A 26049-nucleotide genomic window follows, 5' to 3' on the forward strand; every position below is an offset into this window, starting at 1 on the left:
ACAAAATGGAGTAACATATATTAGTATCTTAGGATAAACTGATAGATTTCTTCAAATAAATTACGAGATTAAAAGAAAGAGAAGCCAGGTGGGGAGGCAGGAGAATTCCAAGTTCTAGGCCAGTCTGGCCATCTCAGCAAGATCCTGTCTCAAAATAAAATAAAAAGAGATGGTGATGTAACTCAGTGATGCAGCAGTTGCCTAGCAAGTGACAGGCTCTGAGTTCAATCTCCAATACTGGGTCCAGGGGGTGGGAGGGCTTCTTTGAGCTAATGCTTCATCTATAATACCAAAGATCCATAAAATTCAGGGATAGTTAGAAAAAGAACATTCTAGAAAGAGTCAGCAAATGATATGAAAGTCCTGTGGCAATAAAAAACACAGGAAGTAGTACGATCTGAAGGAAGACAAAGAATCTTAGAGCACAGAGCACAAAAAGCAAGGATTTAAGTTAGAGAGGCAGGCATGTGATGGGATAAGCAGGGCAATTCTTAGGGCACATGAAGAAGTTTGAAAAGTGACAGAATCTTAAGCATGTGGATAATAAAATTCAAGGTTTGAAAAGTACACCTAGCTACAACGTAGATAAAGGACTGGTAACCCTTTTACAGCTAGCTATAAATTCCACAATAGTACAAAAACTTAAAAAAAAAAAAAAAAAAAATCCAGGTTCATTATAACATTAGCTCTGAGTCCTCCTGCCATTTCACAGGAAGCTAAGTAGCCTAAACCTGAATACCTACTGATTGTAAAAATGTTTTATTATTAGCAAAGTACTTGCATAAGATTATAAAACTATATAATAAAATTAGAAGCAGAACCTTCTAGTGAGTACCTATGGCTAAAACATTAACACAGAGAATATTGTAATATATTTGAAAGGGACATAGCAAAAAGATATCAATATATTTTACTATGTTTTTTAAAGAAGTCACCTTGCTTACTTGGTTAAGGTGTAAATCTTCTAAATTAATTACATTCATAGTTTACTCTTTAAACAACTCTGGAAGTTGTTTTAGAATTTGACATGAAATTTAAATTTTTTTCTCTAACACATTTTTGCATTAGTGACTTGAAAAACTACTTTTATCACATACTACTAAATCTTACATATTCTTGAAACTACTTCTGAGCTACTTTTTGCAGTAAAATTTCCACCAGGACTACAATCTTAACTACTATGGCTTTATAATTTAGTGGATAATTGTGCAAGTCCTATTCTCTTTTTTCTAAAAATATATTTCATAATTACTATCTGCATCATTCTTTGGTCTTTATACTTGCCACTTACCATGCTCTCCCAGCTCCCTATATATTGCTGTATGACACAGTTCTCCTGAGAGAGAAGCCTTCCTCGTCTAATTAAACCGGTTACCCCTTTTTCCTTCCTACTACAACCCCTATCGCTTTGGCCAAATCCTTTAACAAATCTAATTATCTTATTAATTTACTTATCACTGCGTTTGCCACTGGAATCTGTACTTCCAAGAGACAGGCACTGTATCTCAAGTGCTAGGCATGCTATGGGCACTCAAACATCTGGTGGTTTAATTACCTGGACTCCTGAATGTTATTTAGCACCTTTAGCACTGACAGCTTTGTTTTTGGTTATAACAATACCCAAGATTTTTCATGAGTTTCATACTTGGTTAACAATTTTATTTGAAAAATTAAGTTAAAAGCTTCTTCAAAAATCACCCAGAAACTTTTGACAGGTAGATATTCTTCAAGGTGCATGAATCAGCAACACCAACCTTCCCTGTCTTTGAAATTAGAGACTGAGAGATTTGTCAGTTTTTCTGTCTTTGAATTAACTGGCATATGTCAGACAATTTTCTATCTGAGAAAACTGTTCACTTTGAAACAGTTATACGAGATATAGTGTATGTATTTCAAGCAAAACTCAAGGACAGATTCAATTAAATTTTCAACCCTGTGCGGTGCTAATGATATCAATGGAAATAATAAGGAAATAAAAGCTAAATTCTAGAAATGTCAAGTATGAATGACTACTGTTATTTCACAATTTAGTTGCCAGCTTGCTAAAAGCTTCTGCTCATAAGAAACATCTTGAGCCAGGTGCAGTGTCACAAGCCTGTAATCCCAATAGCTTGGGAGGATGAGGCAGGAGGCTCCAGAGTTCAAAGATAGCTTCAGCAACAGCGAGATGCTAAGCTACTCAGTGAGACCCTGTCTCTAAGTAAAATACAAAATAGGGCCGGGGAATATGGCTCAGTGTCGAGTGTCCCTGAGTTAAATCCCCAGTGCTCCCAAAGAAACATCTGATTTCAAAAATGTTAAAATGTGAAAACAAAGTATCTTAAAACTTGAGGAAATTAAGTTATTATTGAGCCTATCAAGATACTCAATAACAGATGTTCTCTATATTTTATCTAATGGGAGGCAGTAGATTCTAGCAGTTTAAACCAGTACCTAACTTTCTCATAAATCCTTTCATAAAAAGTTCATTAATTTAAAAAACAAGTCTATTACACATTAACTTAAATAACATTTTAATAAAAATTATATTCTTCCAAAACAAAAACAAATTTAGTGAGAATAGCATTTTTTTACATTCCCCCCACCAAAAATGCTCATAAATGCTTCTGCATTCAATCTATTTCTAAAAAACTTTGCTATATGAGAGAATGACAGTGGAAGAGGCAAATTCTGTTTGTTTGGTTGGTTTTTTCACTTATTTTGGGGGGAGACTAGGAGTCAACATTTGGGATTGAACCCAGGGGTGCTTTTACCACTGGGCTACATCCCCAGCTCTTTTTATTTTGAGACAGGGTTTCACTTAAGTTGCCAAGACTGGTCTCGAACTTGCTCTTCTCCTGCCTCAGCTGCTCCAGTCTCTGGAATTGCACCTGTATGACACCACACATGGCTAAATATTGTTTTTTTATTAATATGAAAAATAATTTTGACACCCCCCCCCCCACAATTCCATTTAAAGGATCTTCAGCATACTTCAGGCTCAGACCCTTGATGCCAAAATGCCTAGGGTTAAAGGTACTTACTAGCTATGTTTAAAACCCTCTTACCCTGTTACCAGCTATACTCAAACCTCTCTGACTCACTATTCTCCTTTCAAAACAGGGATAATAATGGTGCCTACTTCACATAGTTATTATATACTTAGAATAGTTTTTAATCACAAGGTGATCACTATGTGTTTGCTGTATTATATAATGAATCTTCATGAAACTACATGCTATAAAATAGCTTCTATTATCCCATATAACAGATATTAAAGTATAAAGAGGTTGAGTGACCTACCCAAGGAAACACAGCTTAAATGGTAAAACTCTAATACTTACTACCCGGGGCTGTAGCTCAGTGGTAAACAACTTGCCTAGCCCTCCTAGTATGTACCAGGCCCTGCGATCAATCCCAACACTGCCAAATATATATATATATATATATATATATATATATATACATATATATATGAATAAGAAATAAGAAATTACTGCCTACTTTAAAACCTGTGGTTGAAAAGGCACTATGTAATATGACCCCAATCTCACTGTTCGTACTACTCTCCTCACAGTTTTCTATTTTAGCCACACTCTCAGTTTCTCTATAGTGTCATAAACACCTTCATCCCAAGGCATCTGTGAAGGCTGTTCCTGCCTAGAATGCTATATTGCTCCTATTTTTTCACCCCAGTACTAGAGACTGAACCCAGGGGTGCTGTACCATGGAACTACATCCTGTCCTTGGGCTTCAATTTCTTACAAAGTTAGTTATTTTCTGACTCTAAAATCCTAAAAATATATTTTAGTGCCTTTATTTGAAAAAGAGTATAGTAGTGGTTACAAGGAAATATTATAAACATAAATTCCTAATCAGTCTTAACATCTTCTGGTATCTAGAAGTAACTATAGAACAGAGCTAAAAATATGCTGTGAACTTTTTATATACCTAACCAGACAATAAAGAACTCTCAAGATCATTGCCTCTACTGTACATTACATTCATCATCACCTGGTATGTGAAACTATAAATGTTTAAAAGCAAGAACTCAAGCTGGTATTCCAGCATGCAGCTCATTTCAAACCAATACCACCTCAGTACAGAACAAAGTAAAAAAAATATCATAGAATATTATTATCTTTTTGACAACCATGAAATACAACTTTTATTAGCAGGCCCTAAATACAACATGGTGAATAAAATAAACTGCTGGAACATGACCTGAAGAGGGTCAAGAATTACTTGCCAAAAAGCAAACTCACAAATTTGTTCAAGTACAGTAAGCTCTCTGTTACCTACATGGTTAGGAGCTCTATCTTACCCAATAGTCAACATATATCATTTTTCAAGAACTGTCAATTTAGAGTCAGAACATAAGTTGGCAACACAGCCTAAGAGTTAAAAGCGTATGGATTCTAGCTCCATGGCCTACAAATTGTATTTCCTTGGGAAAGTTACTTAACTACTCTGTGGCCTCAAATTCCTCATTTACAAAATGGGAATAGTGTGAGTACCTACAGCAATGATTTTAAAAGATTAAGTAATTTAACACATAAGGTCTTAAAACAACATCCAGTACAACATAAGTCCTCCATAGATGTTAGCTACTCATTACAGAAATAATTATGTCATTTTCAGGACAATTTAGGAGATATTTTTACTGCAGAGGTAAAGTACAAAGATTATTCATCCTTTCTTTAAACTAATAATTAATTATTGAACATCAATTATATGCTAAGTTTAAGCAAAGCATGATTAAGTGCTTTCAAGGGTTTTTAGAGAACCAAAATTATTGAATAATATACAACAGACTTCTACTCAACCATAAAAAGAATGAAACTATGGCATGTGCAGGTAAATGGATGGAAATGGAGAATATCATGCCAAGTGAAATAAATCAAACTTAAAAATTCAAAGGTCAAATGTTTTCTCTTACATAAGGAAACTGGAGAAAAAGAGGGAGGGAAGGATAAGATAATATAAAAAACCAAGCAAATATAAATTAATAGACAAGTGAAAGGAAGTCAAGTATAGGAAAGAGAATAGGAAAGGGGAGGGAGGATGTGAGGGAAAGGGAGAAGGAAAGTGGGAGGGATCATGAGCTAAAATTGATTTCCATGATTACATGAGTTTATTCTGATGAACCCAACTACTATGTGTATAAAGTTTTAATAAAAATTATTATTGGATAAACAAAGCTATCTAATTATCAGGACAACATGTACAATAGTTAATAATGGTATTGTTACTGCAAACTTTCAAACCTGTCAACCTATGAAGATATGTCAAAGTATGTGTCTAAAACTTAAGACATGCTGTTACTGTAATAACCAAATTTCCTTAGGAAAAACTTAAAACTGTCCTTGTTCTGTCTGATGCAGTAGTTAATAGCCACATATAGTTATTTTAAATAATTTTAAAAAATAAAATTTACATTTTCTTCCAGCCTGGGGAGAGGAGAGACTGGACACATTCTGTACCCTGGACTGCTGAAGAGCTGACCCAAATGGCTTCACTTTATGAGATCTGCCCTGTACCACAGACCATATCCAGTACTACCACAAATGCCTGAGAACCTAATCCCGTTTATTTTCTGGAGAACACTTCTACTCACCTATTGTAGGTTCTCCACATGTATGCAAAACTCTGACATGGAAATGGTAACACTTATAAAAACATCCCAGCCAATTTCATTATTCCTAATGAGGTAGGGAGATGATGAAGAAATACATTCAACTGCACAGGGAGGGCTCAATCAAGCTGGATTGCATTCTCCTCCCCTGCCACAGGCTCTATATTCTAAGTCCTTTCTCAAGTAAGACTTTGGAACTTTCTTATCCATGAGTGCATTATGGGTCTATAAGATTGGTAATGACAAATTCATGACTGCATCCAGTGAAAGTTTTAGCTGGCACAGATGAGAACAGTGTAAGTCAAATCTTGCCTACAGCCATTATTGAGACTTCATAAGATATTTTGGTGAGATGAGATTTTGATCATCTTATGCCTGGAACACTGAGCCTGAGAGCAACTCTATTATTATACACTGACTTTAGGAATTCTCTTGCTCCCAACCCCACTTAGAATTTTGTCAGTGTGAGGTTTCTAGCAACCCTGCCCTCTCAGCCACTTCTGAATCCTCACCAAGTGTCTTCCTGGGTGGACTCAACTAGATGATTTTTCTCTTTCACAGTCCTTTCCTTCATTTGTCTTAGTATCAGTTGTTTTCTATGAAAACAGTGAATTTGTTGGGTTTTGTGCAGGATTTTGGATTAGAGTCGCAATGAATTTGGAAAATGACTAGTTTCTTTTGGTTCTGTATATTTTTTACTTAATAATAAACATCAGAAAAAGTAGCAGCTTATTTTTTTTTTTTTTTTTTAAACATAGCACTAGCTAAATTCCAAATAGCCAGAAGCTACATGTGGCTAGAGTCTCTCATTTCAAACAGTTCAGATACCGAACACAGGCATCAAAAAGTCTGTTGGATAGCACTGATTTAGATGTAGCTAGACAATGTGATTTTGCTGACTAAATTCAATAACTCTATATAAAAGGCTGATACTTTCAAAAATGGAATTCAATGGCAAAAAATAAGATATTGATCATTTCAGGTAAAACTATATTTACTCCAGCATGTCTAAGAAATTTAAGGGAAATTTATTCTTAAAAAAGTTAAAGTCATAATTTTACCTGTGTTAAAATCAGTTTTCTAAAGGAGGAGGTGGCACAGGAATGCAGCAGAGTTCAAGTGTGGAATTCATTTGTTGAGAGTTAAATATTTCCCAAACCTGTAAAAATAAAAATGAAAAGCTGTGAAATATTAATATTCTCAAGAATATAACACAAAGAAAGAACAGTTTTAATGAGACATTTATAATACAGCTCATCTAATTTTTTAAAAATATGGATTAAAAATTTCTATAATAATGAGCATACTGTGTATCTTTATCAAATCTAACAAAAAATTATTCTGGAGAAAGTCTGAATTTTAGTTTCAAAATTTGCTATTCATTATCTTTATGAACTTGGGGGTGGGTTATTTGAATTACCTGGAGCCTTTCTCTCTCTCTCTCTCTCTCTCTCTCTCTCTCTCTCACATGCACATACAAACACACAATCTTTTTTTTTTTAAATACTCACTAAAATTTTAATATCAGGGTTGGGGCACAGATCAGTAGTAGAACATGTGCTAGTAAGCACATAGAGGTCCTGGGTTGGATTTATAGTAACCCCTCGCCCCAATTTTTTTTTCCTAAAAACATGCTGTATGAAACCAAACTTGGATACGAAATAATTTTGAATGAGTTTCACAAAACTAAAAAAAATTATCAATTTTTGCACAGAAAATGATGTTATTTGAATTTTTGGTATAAAATCATAGTGTTATGGTCAGAGAGAACTTCTTTATTTTCATTTATTTACTGACCACATTATGCTCTACTTTAATTTAAAATTGCATCCTAATTTTAAAATTTAAAATATTACAGGTATGTGCCATAGGCAAGATGGTTGTTTTGTTTTATTTTGTTTTGTTTTGTGTGGTGCTGGGGATTGAACCTAGGGTTGTGAATTTGAGGCAAGTACTCTACCAACTGAGCTATATCCCCAATCCAACAAGATGTACTTTTCTTTTGAATATTTTTCCTATTTGTCAATGGACCTTTATTTAATTAATTTATTTATATACGGTGCTGAGAATTGAATTCAGTGCCTCATATATGCTAGGCAAGTGCTCTACCACTGAGCCACAACCGCAGCCCCAAGATATACTTTTTTAACACAAAGAAAATGTAACAAAATTGTCTTGGAGTTAAATTACATTGTCCTTATAAATTTTTCAATATTCTTTAGACTAACAAGGTATCTAGAATCCCTAACTTTAACCATAGCAATGACTTTCTTTCTTGTATAAACTGTCTTCACATGAAATTTGTATTTTATGAGTAGGTTCTGCCTGGCAGGGAGGGGAATTAACAGACTATCTCTACAAAGATAAACAAGAGACTAGTAATATTTTGGAAAGCACACTTGATTTTAAGACAACAGGGTAGGAATAAAACTCTGATCATCTTTCTGTACCCTGGAAATTTTGAACCACAAGGACAACTGCCAGATTTTGAAGTGGTGTATATTTGCAGAAATACTGGAGAGCTATGTGGAGAACCTCTATAGAGGTAGGTCTCCCATAATCTTTCAGAACTAAGAATACAGATACTCATTAGGTTCTCAATTAAGAAAGCAAAAGCAAAATAAATAAATAAAATAAGAAAAGAGCAAATGACAGACTGTTTTTCAAAACTTTTAACATAACACTAAAGCACCTTAACCTCTGGTTGATTGGAAGTAATTAGCCCCTCACCCATTTGTATAACAGTAAAGTGTAAACAGCCTCTACAGTTCTTTCAGATACAATGCCTGGCACACAATAAAAAAATTACTAAGAATGCAAAAGGACAATAAAATATGACCAGTAATTAAGAGAAAACTAAAGAGAATCAAACTCAATAATAAAGTTAGTGCACAATGACAATTATTTAAAATAATTCTAACCTATTGGGGGAAACAAAAAAAATTAATGAAAGATGGAGTTCATCCAATGAATCTGGATCTAACTTTTTTCTATTTTTTTTTTTTCTTTGAAACAGGGGTCTCACTAGATAGTCCAGGCTAGCACTGAACTTGCAATCTTCCTGCCTCTCAATTACACATTCATGCCACCATCCCTAGCTCTAAACAGACATTCTAGAACTGAAAAATTGGATATATACAATTAAGAACTCAATATATTGGTTTTATAGCAAATGGACACAATAGAATATAGGATTAGTGAACTAAAAGACAAATTAGTACAAAATGCCCAACCCAAAATATAAAGAGAAATTAAAAAATAGAAGAGAATGAAAAGGCAGGGAAAAGGACAAGAGGTTTAAGAAAGGTTACATGCTCAAAATGTATGTGTACATGCAGACACACACAAATATGTATATAAACAAAATGGAAGCCTCAGACAATAGCAGAAAACAGATAAAAGCAATATTCAAAAAACAGTTTCCAAACCAATGAAGGAAATCAATCCAGACATGCTCTACTAAAATGCAAGCAAGCCACATTAAAAGAAAACTATACCTAGGATATCATAATCAAACTATGAAAGGAAGGGAGGAAACTGGAAACCCATATGCAGCAGAATGGAACTAAACCCCTATCTCTCACCCTGCACAAAACTCAACTCAAAATAGATCAAGGACCTCGGAATCAGACCAGAGTCCCTTCATCTTACAGAAGAAAAAGTAGGTCCAAATCTTCAACATGTTGGCTTAAGATCAGACTTCCTCAACAGGACTCCCCATAGCACAAGAAATAAAAGCAAGAATCAATAACTGGGATAGATTCAAACTAGAAAGCTTTCTCTCAGAAAAGGAAACTATCAGCAATGTGAAAAGAGAACCTACAGAGTGGGAGAAAATCTTTGCCACTCATACTTCAGATAAAGCACTAATTTCCAGAATATATAAAGAACTCAAAAAACTCTACATCAAGAATACAAATAACCCAATCAACAAATGGGCTAAGGAAATGAACAGACACTTCATAGAAAAAGATCTACAAGCAATCAACAGATAAATGAAAAAATGTTCAACATCTTTAGTAATAAAAGAAATGCAAATCAAACTACCCTAAGATTCCATCTCACCCAATTAGAATGGTGACTGTCAAGAATACAAGCAACAATAGGTATTGGAGAGGATGTGGGGAAAAAGGTACACTCATACATTGCTGGTGGGGCTGCAAATTAGTGCAGCCACCCTGGAAAGCAGTGTAGAGATTCCTCAGAAAGCTTGAAATGGAACCACCATTTGACGCAGCTATCCCACTCCTTGACCTATACCCAAAGGACTTAAAATCAGCATACTACAGAGATACAGCCACATCAATCTTCATAGCTGCTCAATTCACAATAGCCAGATTGTGGAACCAACCTAGATGCCCTTCCATGGATGAATGGATAAAGAAACTATAATATATATATATATATATATATATATATATATATATATATTTATATATACACAATGAAATATTACTCAGCCATAAAAAATAATAAAATTATGGCATTTGCAGGCAAATGGATGAAACTGGAGAATATCATGCTAAGTGAGATAAGCCAATCTCAAAAAACCAAAGGACTAATGATCTCACTGATAAGCGGATGATGACACATAATGGGGGGTGGGAGGGGCAAGAATGGAGGAAGGAGGGACTGTATAGAGGGAAAAGAGGGGTGGGAGGGGTGGGGGGAAGGAAAAAATAACAGAATGAATCAAACACCATTATCCTATGTAAATGTATGATTACACAAATGGTATGCCTCTACTTCATGTACAAACAGAAACAACATGTATCCCATTTGTTTACAATATGTAAATGTATGATTACACAAATGGTATGCCTCTACTTCATGTACAAACAGAAAAAATATGTATCCCATTTGTTTACAATAAAAATAAATTTAAAAAGAAAAAGGGAAGGGAGGAAGAGGAAAAGAGAAAAAAGTTAAAAAAGCAACCAAAGGGAAGAATGGGATCAATTCATCTTCAAAGCAACAATAAGACTGGCAGATTTCTCAACAGAAACAATACAAATCAGACTGTAACAGAATGACACTGTTAAGGGGTCATAAACTGTCAATCTAAAATACTATTATACCTAGCAAAAATATCCTTCAAAAATTGAGGTGAAATAAAAATGCTTACAAACAAACAGGAGGAAATTTCTCACCAGCAAACTTGTACTACAAGAAAATTACATGGAATTATTCAGATAGAAGGAAATTATTCTAGATTGAGAACAAGGAAACATAAAAAGGAATTAACAATGAAGAGTAAATAGGTGAGGAAAGAAGTTAATAGTGACTGTTCAAAGCAGTAACTGAAATGCCTTGTAAGGTTTAAAGATTCTAAGATTTTAGCAGAAATGGGACAGTGTAAAAAATAATACTTTGTATTATACTGCAATAAATTAAGGATAAATGTTATAATTTTAGGATAACCATTAAAAATCATAATACATAACAATTCAGAAAAATGGAATATTTAAGTAATCTAAAAGCATGCAAAAAAGAAGAAAAAATACAGATAAGCCAAACAGGAAACAACAGTTAGATTATACATATAGACCCAACTATATCAATAACTGTATTACAGTCTATGGAAAAAAATACTTCAAGTAAAAGACTGGATTAAACAAAAAGAAGCATATTTCTTAAAGAAATGCACTTTAAATATGTGCACAGAAAGACTGAAAGCAGAGGTTAGAGAAAATTAACCTATGCAACACTAACCAAAAGAAAACTTTTGTATTCTGCTAACTTCAGGTAAAGATTTACAATTTAAGAATCATTCTTAAAAATGAAAGGAATATTACATAATGATAAAGGGAACAATCCTACAGGAAGATACCACAATCACAAACTTTTTTATATCCCCACAATAATCTCAAAAATACATGAAGCAAAAAATTTGCAGGCTTAAAAGGAGAAACACACAAAGCCACAATCACAGTTGGAGAGCTTAATACACCTCTCAAGAGTTGACAGAAAAAGCATTAAAAGCTTAACAGTGTAATAACAAACTTGACCTAAAATGACCAATACAGAACATTGTACCCAGCAACAAAAAAATTACAAATCTTTTTCAAGGATGCATGAAACTTACCCAAACTGACCACATATTGGGCTACAAGGAATCTTCAACACACTTCAAAAAAAAGATGATGTCATTAAGAGTATACTCCTTAACCATAACAGAAGTTAGAAATCATTAATAACAATAACAGTAAATAAAAACTTGGAAAAACAACAACTACCTGGAAATATAAAATCACATTTCTAAATAATCTTTGGGTCAAAGAAATCAAAACAGAAATTAGAAAATAGGTTCAACTGAATACTAATGAATATACATTAAAACCCATGATATAGTTATAGCCTGAATTGTATATATAGGCAGTCTTTGATTTTCAAGCAGCAACACAGAATAGCAAGTGATGAAACAGGAAAAAAAAAAAAAAAAAAAAAAAATCAATGTAGTCACAAAGTTGGTTCTTTGAAAAGATTAATAAAACTGATCAACCTTGAGCCAAACTGATTAAGGAAGAAGAGAACACAAATTTGGCTGGGGTTGTGGCTCAGTGGTAGAGTGCTTGCCTGGCATGTGTGAGGCACTGGGTTCTATTCTCAGCAACATACATACACACATACATACATACATACATAAAATAAAGGTTAAGTGACAACTTAAAAAATATTTTTAAAAATTTTAAAAAAGAGAACACAGATTACTACAAAATTTTAACGATCAAAAGAAAATAGTAAGATAAACTTTATGGCAATAAATGTAACAGCATGAAACAGACACATTCCTTGAAAAACATAAATTACCAATGCAGAAAGAAAGACTGTTCAAATAGCCCCAAAGCTATTAAAGAAATGGAATTTGCTATTAAAATTTTTCCACAAAGAAAATCTCAGATGCAGATGGTTTCACCAGTGAATTCTTCAAAACAATAAGAAGAAACAATAACTCTTGTATTGCCTTCTAGAGAACAAAAAATAAGAGAACACTTCCTAACTCTTTTTAAGAACCAGTACAAACATGATGCCAAAAATTGACAGAGATATTATAAGGAAGGAAAATCATGGACTGATCTCACTAAAGAACACAGATGTACAAATATCAAAGTACTGGCAAATAAAAATTGACACTGTCTATAAAAAGAACATACAACATATACAAAGGAATTTATTCCAGATATTAAAGAGTAGTTTTGAAGAAAACTCATAATTATCCAAATAGGCACAGAAATAACCTGTAACAAAATTCAATATTCATTTGTGATAAAATCTATTAGAAAATTTACAAAGAATTGTGGATAAAATTAGGATAAAAAGAAAAAATAGTCCACAGCAAGCATCAAAGTCAATGGTAAATTATTGAAAACTTACCCTTCTCAAGTGGAAAACAAGTCACAGATGACCATTATCATCATTTCTATTCAACATTTTACTGGAGGGTCTAGCTAGTACAATAAAGCAAGAGAAACAAAAAGAATAAGGACTGGAAAAGTAGAAACAACATTATTCACAGATTATATGATTATGTACCAAGAGAGCCCAAAAGATTCCTCAGACTATTAGAATTAATAAGCAAACTTCTATTTCTGGGTAAAAGATTAATATTAAAAAACCAATTATACTTCTGTAAACTAGCATGGATTTATTTATTTATTTATTTATTTATTTATTTATTTATTTATTTATTTATTTATTTACGAACACAATACCTTTCTTTTATTTACTTAATTTTATGTGGTGCTGAGGATCGAGCCCAGTGCCTTGCACATCCTAAGCAAGCACTCTACCACTGAGCCACAACCCCAGCCTAGCCACGGATTTTTAGAATACAAAGGACAATAAATTTTTTTTAAAAAAACTAGGAATAAATCTAACAGATTTTGAATTATTTATCTCTAAATAAAATATAAAAAAGGCTGGGGATGTACATGTGACTCAGTGGTTAAGTGCCCCTGGGTTCAATTCTTGTAAAAAAAAAAAAAGTTTCTAGGCTGCAACATAAGTAAGGGAAATACACATGAGGTAAAGAAGGCAGAATCAAAAGTCCAAGCAGACTAAATTGTTAGGATAAAGTGATGGAGAAACACAGAAAAAGAACACTAGAGATCTATAGAGGATCCTCTCATCAATACTTTGATTTAGGAAACTACCAGAAGACAGAGAAAGAAGCACCTAAAAGTAGATACAGCAGTGTCCAGAATTTACAGAGACATAAATAGTGCCTCGTCTCGCCAATCAGATTAAGGATTAGTTTAAGTACATACAAGGGTCCTTCTTAAGTAAAAGGAGAATAATTAGCTCTATACTGAGCACAGATCCAGTACTGCCTAGTAAATCTTAAAATCAAAACCTGAAAGAATCAAACTGTTTTCAAACAACTTAACTGAAAACGACAACAGATCTCAAAAATACTTTTTAAGAATACAAAAATATCCAGAACACCACAAGATAAAATTGATAGTATCAGATAGTTAATAAAATTACCAGGAATAGAAACGATCAGTCACAAAATATCCATAATGAAGGAAAAAAGTCAACCAATCATTGACACAGATGTTAGAATTCTCGGACAAAAATATTGTCACAGTAATTATAACTATGTTGTTCAAAACATAAGTCACAGAGGTGTTCATAAAACTTTTTAAAAGACAACCCAATTCAAATCACATTATGAAAACTATAATATATGAGATTTAAAAAAATGAGAGAAGAATGGAGGAACTTTAGATTATGTAGAGGGAAATGGGGGGGCTATGAAAAATGGTGGACTGAGACAGACATTATTACCTTATGTACATGTATGATTACACAAATGGTATGAATCTACATCGTGCACAACCATAGAAACGAAATGATATACCCCATTTGTGCACAATGAATCAAAATAGTCTGTAAAAAATTTTTAAAAATAAAAAAATAATGAGAATAACATTAGACACTGAGAAAAAAAAAATCAGTGAACCTGAAGACAAAGCAACAAAAATAATCAAAATGAGACAGAGACTTCAAATAACCTGTATGTTTTTCAATGTAGTGCCTACCTTTGACAAGAAGGGCCCCAGTGCCAACTCTTAAAATCCCGGGTTATCCTGGCTTTCTTGAATAAACCTCCTAGCCCAGTGAGGATAAGATTTATGACAAGATGTGTCCCCAAAAACAAAAATCTTAGCAGATTCTAAGCCCCCAAAAGATGAAGAAATACTTTTCCAGGCAAACCAGATAAGAAGTTGCTAGAGAACCCAAGAAATAAAAAGAACCATAATATGTAATTTGATCACAAGGGAACTTGTGATTTTTATGAAATAAAAAAGTACTATAAGGGCTGGGGCTGTAGTTCAGTGGTTTGCCTAGCATGTGAGGCACTGAGTTCAATCCTTAGCACCACATAAAAACAAACAAACAAATAAATAAACAAACAAACAAATAAAATAAAGGCATTCTGTCCACCTACAATTACCAAAAAAAAAAAAAAAAGTACCACACTAAACCAGGTATGGTGGTGCATGCCTGTAATTACATTTACCCAGGAGGCTGAGGCAGGAAGATGGCAAATTCCAGACCAACCTGGGGAACTTGGTGAGAGTCAGACTCAAAATAGATATAAAAAAAAAAACCAGGGGATGTAGCTAAGTGGCAGAATGCTTATCTAGCATGCAAGGAGGTCTAGTTCATTCCCCAGTACTGTAAAAAAAATTTTTTTAAAGATACAAAATAATTTTTTGCATTTAAATATATAATTTGTGTGTATAATCATAAATCTACACAAAATATAGATGTTTGTGAAAAGCTGTATTTTACTATCTGTCTTAATTTTTTTAGGCCCAGAAGCCACAAGTGTTTCACCAAAAATATATGCCCCAAGTTAGAAGGTACAGGTAAAATTACACTAACAGGGAAATCTTCATTACATGAGCAACATGACTGACTACAAATTAGATCATGGACATAAATAACAGTCAGCAAATGCAATAACTGACCATATTTTCATGGAAGTTACAAAATCATATTAAAAATTTATATCACTTGCAGTTTAATTTTTGTTCTGAATTAAGCATCTATTCTACCTTATCATAATATAGATTATTTAACAGTGCTTTTCATTGTTTTACTGAACTTAGAAGAGAGTCACAAGTTTCTTAGTGGAAAATAAACTATAAAAGCTTTATGATAAATCTTTTGGAAAAAATAATAGTACCATTCTAATTATACATATTTTCATGTTTAACAGAGAACCTTTGATTTTCCTGAATAATAAATGTTGTCTGTATTCTTTCATTCTTTTCACAGTTCTTTGTTATTAAAAGCAATTCTTCAAACAATAATAAATGTGAGCAAATAAAATGGCTGTCATAAGCCACACTAAATTTAGGGGTTATGAAATAAAGGCTAATACATTTTTTTGAGGGGCTCAAGGCTCAGAGTCTAAAGCTCAATGTTAAGAGTAGTTGCCTAATAAATGTAAAGCTCTGAGTTCAATACCCAGCACTGCAAAAAAAAAAGGAGGGGAGGGACCAAAATAATGTGTAAGCTTACTCTAAAAGGACATTAAAACTGCCCATTCCAGTGGCTTGGGAGGCTGAGGCAGGAGGATAGCGAGTTCTAAGACAGCCTCAGCAAAAGCGAGGCACTAAGCAACTGAGAACCTGCTTCTAAATTTAAAAAAAAAAAAAAATACAAAATAGGGTCGGGGATGTGGCTCAGTGGTTGAGTGCCACTGAGTTCATTCCGCAGTACCCCATCTCCGCACCCCGCAAAAAAATACATGACCATTACTAGACAATTTTCAAAACATTTAATTAACTGAGTCCCTACCAAGTCATTCTGAGAGACACTAAATGACAGAAAATAACAACCAAAGCTTAATTCTAAATGATGCAGGATTGCAACATTAGAAATCAGCCCATCATCCCTTCCACACAGGGGAGAAGTCAATCTACTAAAGAACAAAATAATGGAAACAATGAGTACCAAAAATCAGGTCCTAGATATTAATGCCTTTTATAGTTTTAGTGATGTCAACTATACTTTTCCTTCATGAATGTTTGCTGCTTTGGTCATACTGGCTTTCTTACTTTCTCTTGAATATGCCAAATTCATTTTCGCCTAAGGCTGTATGTTTCCTTTATCTCTGCTGTCCAGCTGTTCACACTATTTTCTTACTTTATTCAGGTCTGGGGGGTAGTCAGAGAGCTGTAGAGAAAGGCTCAATCTAAAACACCACCGTCTCAATCACTGTCCCATAATTATATTTACTGTTCTCAATAACATTTACTATTATTTATTTACTACCTAGTGGACAAGGGATATGCAAAGCCCTGGATTCAATCTTCATTTCTTGTTTATTGTCTGTTTTACCCAACTAGAATATATACACATAAGCTCCACATGGAAGGGGGTCTTATTCACCACTATATCCACAGTCCCTCTCCCCAATTGTCTGGAAAAAGCAGGCATTTAGTTGTATGGAGAAGGAAAAAAAGATTACTTTCATTAAAGTGATATCAGGGGTAATTGGTTTTAAAAGTGGCAGAGTAATGACCTCCCAAAATCCTCTCCTTCATAAATGCAATGAAGCATTACTAAAAATCCTCAAAATGAATTTTTTCACAACTTTGAAAATTAACAAATGGCTTAAAGCAAACTGTGAAACACATGTTTACTCAAGAAAGGTAATGGAATCTTGATAAGAACAGGGAGTTTTAGTAAGTTTTAATTTGCCCTATTACCTCACCTCTCCAGCTGCACAGGAGTTCTGAACACAAAGAACACAAAATCATAGTAAAAGTCACAAGTGGAAGACACTGAAGGGGACCAATGGGGTTAAAGTGTCTTCAAAGACTCATTTCCAGAGAACTGTGATCATCTAACTGTGATGGACTGACAGATCTGGCTCCATGAGAATGTTGTAGTCCAGACTATAAGGGAAATGACTAAGCAGACTCCATTTTGCTGAGACTCCATGTTATGTAGGAAATAAGTTTCTCCCATGTGAACACCCCGCCTCTGTACCCATCATCAGTTACTTACTGTGACATGTTTAACAATACAAAAATGACAATTCTTATGTAATAAAAAATTGCTCTTTTGATCCCTATTGCTCCTAAACAATGTACCATGTAAAGGGTAATTGTGTGGTTATTAGTAACCATTCTTTAGTTTGTACCTAGGTGACCCACTTCCCCCTCTATCAATGATCTCATGATGTTAGTTTGTAATTTCAAACCAAGCAACAGACACTTATGATTGATGTGATTTTTGGTATAAGAACCCCTACAACCCTATGGTCGGGGCTGTTCTCCTAATAGCCATTTTTGGGGCATTGTGTGATATAGCCAGCCAGCTGGCTTAATAAAGACTCTCAAATTTGGACTTCTCAGTGGTGATCAGTCTATTCTTAAGTTGTGCCCCATAACATAACCTGCCTGGCAGTTCCCTGGAATACCCCACAAGCAAGCTGACTTTTACTTGACATGATCTGCAATTCAGCCAGTGCTAACAGCCTTCCCCAGGGGCATTTATGCAAAACAGGGCAGATGTTAAACATCATGGCTGCCTGAGGCGACGAAAAACAAATAGGTCAAAAACAGGTCAACCAAAAAATACTAAGAAGAAAATATGGAAAATGAGATGTTCATAGGGAACTTTGAAACATTCCCACAAATTCCCAGAAATCTAGAAAGTCATATATATGCTCAGTAAAAAACATGAGAAGGCCCTGGAGTTAATAAAGACTCTGCACACAACTCACACTGGAAGAATTAATCTCACCTTGTGTAACTCCATTGGGACTTTAATAAGCCTTCACCTGGTTTTCTCCAGATTTTGTCCTATGTGCTTTTTGCTTGACTGATTTTGCTTTGTATCATTTTACAAAAATAAACTATCTCTACGAATATAATGACTTGAGTCCTGTCTTAATAGGACAAGAAGTTCCAGCTCATCATGTATAATTCCTACCCTAGACATAGAAATTCTCCAAGGAACTCTGGTTCCTTTCAAAAAGAATATTTAAAGAATGTATTCTGTGTGCTAATGAATGAGCATGTCTTAAAGACAATTTATTCTCTTTTAGTGATGAGGGAAAAGGCATTCATGTCAGATTTTTGTATTCCACATTAAAGAAATAAAAAATTTTCCACACAGAAAGAATTAAGTCAAGGAAGGTAGTGTAATGTATAAAGCTGCTCCCCCGCCCATTCCGGTGCAGTCATTTTCCCTGCCTCCCAACCACTTGTCAATCTGTGAACATCCTAGCTAGCTATTGGTTCATCAGTCAGCTTGCAAGTATCCTTCTCTGTTATTGGTCCCCTGTTAGCCCAGCAGAATTCAACCGCCATCTCTTGCTTCTCCTACACACTTGCTTTTCCTCCTCCTCGCTTTCACTCTCTCTAGCACACACCCTTTCTCTTTCCTTTCTCTTTTCCTCTCATTTTCTCTCTTACCCTACAGGGAGACACTTTGTTTGCTTAATAAATTCCCTTATGTGATTTCCCGTGTCTGGCGTGGTTTCCGTGGGATTTCTTACAGGTAGTACATGGATTTAGTGGGGTTTTTTTCCCCTCCTTACCTAGTTAACTGACATGATTCAGAACAAACTTTCAAGGCAAAAATATTTGAGTTAACGAATATTTTCTTTTTTTTTTTTTTCCTCCCCAACTGTAGTACAATAAACAAAATTCACCACTGTGTGTTGGAGCTGTAGTTCAGTGGCAGAACACGTAGAATGCTTGGTTAGCATGTGCGAGGCACTGGGTTTGATCCTTAGGACCACATAAAAATAAAAAATAAAAGGCAGTCTGTCCCTCTACAACTACCAAAAAAAAAAAATTACCATGGTAACCATTTTAAGTTTACAGTTCAGTGATATTAAAAGCATTCATAATGTTGTGCAGTCATTACCACCATCTATCTCCATAATTCCTGTGGTCCTGTAAAAGTCTAGGGCTGGGGAGATAGCTCAGTCAGTAGAGTGCTTGCCTTGCATGCACAAGGCCCTGGGTTTGATCCCCAGCACCGCAAAAAAAAAAAAAAAAAAAAGTGAAAGTCTATACCCATGAAACAGTAACTTCCCAATTCTCCTTCCATTCAGTCCCTGGTAATCACCATTCCACTATTTGTCTCCATGATTTGGAATGCTCTAGGCTCCTTACACAAGTAGAATTAAATAGTATTTGTCTTTCTGTGACCAACTTATGTCACTTGGCATAATGTCCTCAAGCTTCATTCATGTTGAATTCCTACTGCAGAATTTCCTTTCTGTTTAAGCCTAGGTAACATTCCACAATATGTACAGTATATACTACATGTTTATCAGTTTATCTGTTGATGAATATTTGAGTCGCTTCCAAGTTTTAGATACTGTGAATAATGCTGATAAGAACATGGACATATAGGTATTTCTTCAAGACCCTACTCTCAATCATTTTGGGTATTTATATATAGTGGCATTTTTAACTATACTCCAAAACTACATCTAAAATAAAAAAGCAGTAGACTTAATTGATAGAGGGAGATGAAGTACCAATATAGTTCTTCCTTTCTTCTTATCCTGACCATTATTACCACTTGAATAGTATTAGGACAGTTTTAATCAAGTATGTCTAATTTTAAATACAACTGAATGTAAACAAAGGAGCCTATCTTAAAACCTAGATTTACAAATTAAGAAGAGTTAATGAAGCTGGGCATTAACCGTTGCATTGGCCTATAATCCCAGCGGCTCCAGAGGCTAAGCAGGAGAATCACAAGTTCAAAGCCAGCCTCAGCAACTTAGCAAGGCACTAAGCAACTCAGTCTCTAAAGAAAATACAAAAAGGGTTGGGGATGTGGCTCAATCTGCCCCCCCCCCCAAAAAAAGAAAGAAAATATTTGTCGATCCTTTTAAATCGTATTATGCTTTTTGTTTTTAAATGAATTCCTAAAGTTATAAACGTACTCAACCTATATTTTCTCTTTAAAAATTTTTTGAATTATTATAGGTCTTATTTTATTAGCTAACATTTTACAGCATTTAATTATATGTTGACACTATTCTAAGCATTTTACATAATTCATCTATTTACAGCAATCCTATATAATAGGTACTGCTGCTCTCCCCATTTGATAGATGAAGAAATAGGCATTTCGCCTAAGGTCACACAACTAGTAAGTGGTAAAGCCAAGTCTCTGTCAAGCTAGACTACAAGAACTTTAAACAACTCACCAACCCGCAGGATATCATACTTGTTTATTACACTGAGAACACCATGCTTATTTCACCTGGGCAGCAAGATACCTTAGTAAAAATTGCACACACGTTACAGGGAAGAAGAATAGCATGAAATTTAGAAAACTACCAACTTGATGAAGTCTTTAGAGGTCCAATAGTTTGGACTATGCCAAAACACTTAGAAGCACAGTGTTTGGTGGGCCTCTTTAAATTCTGGAAGTACAATACATATTTTAGCCTGTTGTTCTGCCCCATTTCCTGAATAATCCATAAAGCCACAGGTTTTAAATGGGGCCCAGAACAAAAGAGAGCAATTAGTCAAGGTGATGGTTCTACCATTTGGATTTTAAGTTACAGCAAACTCAGTGATGTTCACTGTGTGTCTGGTAAATGATAAAGTAGTTGTATACAGCTACCAGTAGGTTCTGACAAAAATCACAACACAGACCACTAGACATAGAACTCAACATAAAGCATGGTTTCTCAAAAGTGGCTCTGTTGGCGTTTTGGTCACTCCTGACATTGTGAGAAGCTGTTTTGTGTACAGCAGGATGTTTAGTGGCATCCCTGGCTTCTACACACTAGATATCAGTAACACTTCCCTTGAATTGTGACAAAATGTTTCCAAACATTGACAAATATTCCTGGAGAAGCAAAACTGCCCCTGGTTAAGAACCACTGCTTCAGAATAGTGCTATCTCCTCTTCTGCAGATGATTATTCTCCTTTTAAGAAACAGTTCCTTGCTTGGCTTTGGGGTCCTAACAGAAACTAATCCTGGGTCACTGGTGACCATGTAATCTAACCCAACCTCAAAAAGTGAGTACTCCAACCCACCAAGACTAAGGCAAAATGTGCTAGTGGTATTCCATCAAATGAAAGTGATGAAGCCAGAATTAGGGACAGGCAGTTAGTGTAGAAATAGAGGATGGGGAAATGGGGACCATGAAAGCCATCTGCCTCTGGAAGTTTTAGACTGCCCTGGGAGAATGGAATGTCAAGGACCTGCAGAGCCTATTGATTTCCAAATTTACCTGCCCTTGTCAGGGACTACAGGCAAGGAAATGCTAATTAATGCCCCCTGGGCCCTTACCTGCTTCTCACTTTATGCAAAACCAGGCCTAATCACCTAGACAGGAAGGAAAGAGATAAGGGGCAAAGAAGGGGAGAATAAAACCTATAAAAAGGGCAAGATTTGCTCAATCCCATGGATTCCGCCTTTGGGTCCCTTCTTCTACTTGGGAGAAGTCTGCTTTTACTTTTCTTTAATAAAGCTCACTTTCTACTCTGCACTTGCCTTGGTGTGCTTCTCTGGCGTTATACTTGAATACCTGAGAAAGCAGGACTCATCACTGGTAAACAGTGGTATCAGTGATACTGCATATATTAGTTTTTTCCCTTCCATCAGGGCACATAAGAGGACTATATTCCTCTACTCTCTTTAAGTCAAATGTAATTTTATGACTTATTTTTCCCAAGGAACAGAAATGGTTTCTATAGCTGAGTGTGATGGTGCATGCCTACAATTCCAGTTCCTTGGGAGGTTGAAGTAGAAGGGTCACAAGTTTGAGGTCAGCCTGGACAACTAAAAGAGACCCTTTCTCAAAATAAAAAAGGGTTTGGAGGTATACCTCAAGGTAGAGTGCTTGCCTAGCATGCATGAGGCCTTGGTTTAATCCATAGCACTCCCCCCCACCACCAAAATCTGTAGAAACATTTAATTGCTAGTGTGCAAATTCTCCAGCCTATTCTTACCTTACCAGTACGATAACAGCAAGTGAGACAAATACAGAGATGCAAGGCTGACCTATCATATGAAGAAAAGATACCCATAAATCACCCACACCTGGCAGATTTTACCTAAGAAAACCCTTTGAAAAAACTTTTAAAGTCATTATTAGAAGACTGGTTCTTACCATTACATAACCGGCTAACTGTGGCTACAATGGTTCTATTATACAATGAGATTAGAGCAGGCCATAAAAGCACTAATAAGCTAAATGGCTCAGATACCCATAGCATTTACTTCTAAATGTCGACTCAATCTGTGGACTTGTAGAGTTCCCCATGATCAAATGAAAGAAAAAACACTTAGGCCTGGTTCCTGGTTTACACAGTTCCAAACAATGTGATGGTATGACCTCTACATAGAAGTAATCTTTCAAATAAAAAGGGAGGCAGAGCTCCAAGCAGTGCATCTAATTGTTCAATATGCTAAAAGAAAGATGACCAGAGGTACAGATGCAACCGTCTGGCGACAAGGCCTTTCAACCAGTACTTGCTCAAAAGGTTCATGAACAAAGAAGGCCTGTCATCAGGAATAGAAATTATACTCTTACCAGCTGAGATTTTCCCTCACCAATTTTGACCTACAATTCCATGATATACCAGTCTCACTGCTCCATGCACTTCCTGAAGCTACTCTCCTTTTTGGAATGCCTTTCAACTACCCTCTAGCCTAACTACCCTGCTTTTCTTCGAACATTCAGATCAATGGTCACTTGCTCTATAAAGCCTTTCCATAAAAGAACCCTATATTCCCCCTCAAAAATTCTCATTCTAGCGTACACAGACCCCCAGGAATCTATGAATAAAATCAAAAACTTTGATAAGAACAAAAATACACCATTCTTATCAATATCTAACTAAAATTTATAATTTGATTAGAATATCAATGTAGGCAAAACAACAAATAACAGTAATTTATTTGATTTGGTCACCAACAGAAACCACAGGTATTTTATTATCAATTTATAATTATTACAGACATGAAAAGATCACTGCTTTTATCAGTTCTTTTGATCAAAGTGGCGAAAAGCTGACTAAAACAGAATTTGCGTTAAGTCTCAGAAGAGACTTTGGACTTGTGCTCTTCAGAAATCCCAGAACTTTTGAGACTATGAAGGTTCTTAAAACGAACTAAAATGTATCTTGCCATAGTGGTGGCTATTCCCAACAGCCCCAGTACATAATGCCTTTTGTTCTCAGAAACCTGTGCACAAGTTTATTAGTCCTATTATTAAATCATAACTTCACTAGAGCAGAGATTATATTTCAGTTGTGTATTTCCAGTTCTTATAACAGGGTCTAATATACAGTTAGCAATTAATTCATGTCTGCTGAATGAAAGGTCTAATAGCAACAAATGGACAGTCAGATAGCAGAGAAGATAAGGAGTAAGTATGAATAAGATTACGAGTTCCTGTACAATACTGCACCCCTGCAGATATTCTATACACTCAGTTAAGAGTCATTTCTGAGCTTTACTTGCAAGTAAGTGTAGTCAAATAACTACATTTTGGTCACTTCAGAGGAAGTACTATATAGGGAATTCTAAAGGTTTCTTATAAAAGTGTACCCCTTTTGTCTATAATTTTCTTCCTCCTTACTTCCTTCTCCCTAGTACAAGTATGTGATTGCCTGGAGATCCAGAAACCATTAGGTGATCTTTAGAATGAAAAGCCACAGGATAACAATGGCAAAGGGAAAAGGAGGAGCCTGGATCCTTGACAACTCTATGGAGTTGCCTAATCAGACCTAGAATACTTATCTATGAATTTTTTTTAATAAGACAAAGAAATAACTACTACCTTATTTAAGCAATGGTTATTTCTTATCTTCATTTTTAGCAGTCAATATAATTTCCAACCAATAAGACAAGAAAGTGACATCAGCAACAAATCTGTAATCTAAGACACCTACATATACCTCAGCTGTGCCTCAAGTTAATGCTGATAAAGTGTTATTTCTACTGAAATGAAAAGGTTAGAGTAGGAAGCAACAATGAATGAAGAGCCTCTGCTAGATGGACATTTAGAGTAACTTCAGTACAATGACAAATTTTATACTGCAATCTCTTCCCAACATCTGAGAACTATATTCTAAAAAAGTAATGTGTCTCACAAAACTGACTGGAAAAAACAAATAATACAAAAATAAGAGGTCAGGGAAATTAAAATATTTAATAAAAAATGTTAAACCAACTGTTTAAAACATTCTTTTTTTTTTTTTTTTTTAAAGAATAACTCTTCTACGGATTAACCTTCACATTTTCAAGAAACACTGCTGTAACACAAGTTGAGGATGATTTTCCCTAGATTCTTTGGACTTTTCTATGTCATAAAAATTTTGAACAAGTCCTTCCTGGATTGCGATTTAATATTTTTTTGTACTTGTGTTTTTTGTGTTTTTCTTAATTTATTTTAATTTTTTCTTTGCAGGGGGGCAGTTACTGGAGATCTAACCCAGGGATGTTTTGCCAGTCACATCCCCAGTCCTTTTTGTTTTTCACTTTGAGTCAGTCAGTGACTCACTGAGTTGCTGAGGCTGGCCTTGAACTTGTGATCACCCTGTCTCAGTCTCCCAAACCACTGGGATTACTGGTGTATACACCATGCCAAGCTGTACTTGAGTTTTTAAATTTTTTGATAAGTCTCAGCAAAACTTTTCATATAGCATTTGTGTCAGTTTTTAGACTGTTTTTCTTTTTTGTGTGTGTGATGCTAGAAACTGAACCCAGGACCTTGCACATGCTAGGCCTGTATTTTACCACTGAGCTTCATCCCCAGCCCCCATTTTTCATCCCTAAAGAAAAGTTAAACTCTCTGTGACCAACACTATAGACAAGCATAAAAGATTACATAATCTGATACTAAAGAATATAAATACAAAGTTGCACTGTCTTTAATAAAAGATCAGTTGGCAATTCAGTAATTCCATTGGGATATATCCAAAGGAAAGGAAATCAGTATACTGAAGAGACATTTGCACTCTCTTTACTGCAGCACTATTCACAACATCCAAGAAATAGAATCAACCTAAGTGTTCATCAACTGATGAATAAAGAAAGAAAATGTGGTATATAAACACAAAGGAATATTATTGAGTTACATAAAAAGGATGAAATCCTTTCATTTGTGACAACATGGATAAACCTGGAGGACATTATGTTAAGTGAAAGAAGCTAGTCACAGAACGACAATACACGATTTCACTTGTATGTAGAAATCAAGAGTTGATCTCATAGACAGTGAAAAGAATAGTGGTTTCCAGTGGCTAGGAGAGCAGGAGGGAGGAATGGGGAAAAATCAGTCAATCGGTACTAATTTACTATTACATAGGAAATATAAGTTCTGGTGTTTTATTGTACATAAAGTGACTATATATAACAATAATGTAGATTTCAAAAAACAGAGTTAGGCACAGTGGTGCATGCCTGCAATCCC

The 26049-nt window shown here is 35.0% G+C and overlaps 1 protein-coding gene across 7 annotated transcripts in view; it reads right to left on the reverse strand.

The window, feature by feature from the left end:
• HYCC2 (hyccin PI4KA lipid kinase complex subunit 2) overlaps positions 1–26049 on the reverse strand; it is a 79700-nt gene that overhangs the window by 48380 nt on the left and 5271 nt on the right. For 4 of the 7 annotated variants that reach the window (XM_079133124.1, XM_079133129.1, XM_079133123.1 and 1 more), the window contains one exon: positions 6676–6773. The gene's annotated coding sequence lies outside the window, so the exon portion shown is untranslated. Of the gene's footprint in view, positions 1–6675; positions 6774–11699; positions 12022–12988; positions 13063–26049 lie in introns of those variants that run through there. The other 3 variants (XM_079133126.1, XM_079133125.1, XM_079133127.1) reach the window with 3 other exon arrangements.

The sequence above is a fragment of the Sciurus vulgaris genome (genome assembly GCF_902686455.1).
Source record: "Sciurus vulgaris genome assembly, chromosome: 3".
Taxonomy (NCBI): Eukaryota; Metazoa; Chordata; class Mammalia; order Rodentia; family Sciuridae; genus Sciurus; species Sciurus vulgaris.